The 2276-nt window shown below is 51.1% G+C and overlaps 1 non-coding gene across 1 annotated transcript; it reads right to left on the bottom strand.

Annotated features, from left to right (window-relative positions):
* Nucleotides 1-712: 712 nt before the first annotated feature.
* Nucleotides 713-787, bottom strand: Trnat-ugu (transfer RNA threonine (anticodon UGU)). Its single transcript has one exon. It is a non-coding gene; the product is annotated as a tRNA-Thr (tRNA).
* Between the last annotated feature and the right edge of the window lie 1489 nt (nucleotides 788-2276).

The following is a 2276-nucleotide window of genomic DNA, read 5'->3' as shown; positions in this document are numbered from 1 at the left end:
AAAATGGCTTCTGGGGTGTTGTGCAGAAAGGTATGGCTACGGATCGCAGGAACGTCATTCACGTGGGTCACACTCGTCACAATGCCCTGGACGCGCACCATCTGTGATCTGTGATTCTGCCGAATAGCACCCCTCACCATAAGGCCTTGATGAATATGAAGATATCTGTTCTTTCGGACATGTCCCACCGGTGACCATGTAGTGCTCTAGAACGAAATGATGATTAAATCAAGACCCTACGCTGTCGACAGGTGTTGATATACATCAACGGGGACAGTTGAAAATGTGTGCCCCGACCGGGACTCGAACCCGGGATCTCCTGCTTACATGCAGACGCTCTATCCATCTGAGCCACCAAGGGCACAGAGGATAGTGCGACTGCAGGGATTTATCCCTTGCACGCTCCCCGTGAGATCCACATTCCCAACTTAATGTCCAAACACTACATTTTTAGTGCCCCTGCTCATTACTCGCGGCAGATAATCTTACCAATCCGAAAGAGTTCGGCCAGTATGTGTGCATCCGCACAGAAGAAGAAGGTCAACGGCCGGTTAGCCTTAACTATATGAAGATGGTATCTGTTCTTTCGGCCATGTCCGAAAGAACAAATACCATTGGTGACCATGCAGCGCTGTGGAATGAAATAATTAAATCAAGACCCTACGCTGTCGAATGGCGTTGATATACATCAACAGGGACAGTTGAAAATGTGTGCCCCAACCGGGACTCGAACCCGGAATCTTCTGCTTACATGGCAGACGCTCTATCCATCTGAGCCACCGAGGGCATGTCCGAAAGAACAGATACCATCTCCATGCAGTTAAGGGTAACCTGCCATTGACCTGCTTCTTCTGTGAGGATGCACATGTATTGTCCGAACTGTTTCGGGACTCGGTGAGATTGTCTGCCGCGAGTAATGAGTGTAGTGGGCAGGGGCACTACGAATGTGGTGTGTAGACATTAAGTTGGGAACGTGGGTCGCACGGGGAGCGTGTAATGGATAAAGCTCAGATCTATAGAGCGTCTGCCATGTAAGCAGGAGATCCTGGGCTCGAGTCCCGGTCGGGGCACACATTTTCAACTGTCCCCGTTGATGTATATCAACGCCTGTCGACAGCGTAGGGTCTTGGTTTAGTTACCATTTCATAAGGTCTTGTGCGAATGCAGTCACTGTGATGCCGCTCCCCGTGTGCACGGTGAACCAAAATGCATCCATCATTTTCAGACAGACAGAACCTGTATTCGTCGGGAAACAGTATCTGATGCCATTCCTGTCTACAGTGGCGTCCTACCAGACACGATTGCCGTCTAGCATGTTGCTGCACATGCGTCAAAGGTAGGCAGAGAAGTGGACGACGTGCACGTAACCGATACCGTAGTAAATGATGACGGACTGTCACCCCTGACAGTGTACGCTGCGTTGTACTGTTGCATCAGAATCGAGGAGCACACACACAAACACCTGTCCTGTAATGCCATTCGGATGAGATGTCGATCTTCTCGCGGGATGGTCTGGGTAGTGCGACCTGACCCATCTCATCGTGTTCTATGGCGTTCCGTGAACCATTCTGTACAAACCCGTTGCACTGCTGACGCACTAGCAGCAGTTTCCTGGATTGATACATCGCATTCTCTCATAACAATAATGCACCCTCATTCAAACTCAGTGATTTGACGGTACAGTTCGCGCGGTCATCTGTAATGCCTCTTGCACGTCTGCTCAAGTCACACTGATCCATTACCTTCGGTTTATAGCGACAAAAATAGCCGCTGGCACATTTTACCGGTAGGCGGTGTTGCGTTGCGATATCGATGCTGACCTTCAACCTGCGCGCTGACATGGTTCACATGTTAATCATTTCTGTAGAACATACTAATGTACACGTTTTACCCGCCAGGGTAGCCGAGAGGGCTAACGCGCTGCTTCCTGGACTCGGGTAGCCGCGCCGGGCCTGGATCAAATCCGCCCGGCGGATTAACGACGACGACAGCCCGTGGGCCGGCCAGCCTGGATGTGGTTTTTAGGCGGTTTTCCACATCCTACTAGGTGAATACCGGGCTGGTCTGCACGTCCCGCCTCGATTACACGACTCGCAGACACTTGCAACACATTCACGCTATTCCACGATTTACACTAGACGCAGACAACTGGGGTACACTAATTCTGTGCCGGGAGGTATGGGGTGGCGGTAGGAAGGGCATTCGACCACCTCTTAACATTAACACGCCAAATCCTGTTAACCATGGCCGTTACTGCGGGACAAGGCGCAAGCGAT

This window comes from Schistocerca serialis, chromosome 9, assembly GCF_023864345.2.
Source record: "Schistocerca serialis cubense isolate TAMUIC-IGC-003099 chromosome 9, iqSchSeri2.2, whole genome shotgun sequence".
NCBI lineage: Eukaryota > Metazoa > Arthropoda > Insecta > Orthoptera > Acrididae > Schistocerca > Schistocerca serialis.
Note: the sequence above shows the minus strand (reverse complement) of the source record. Positions and strands in the feature narration are given on the sequence as shown.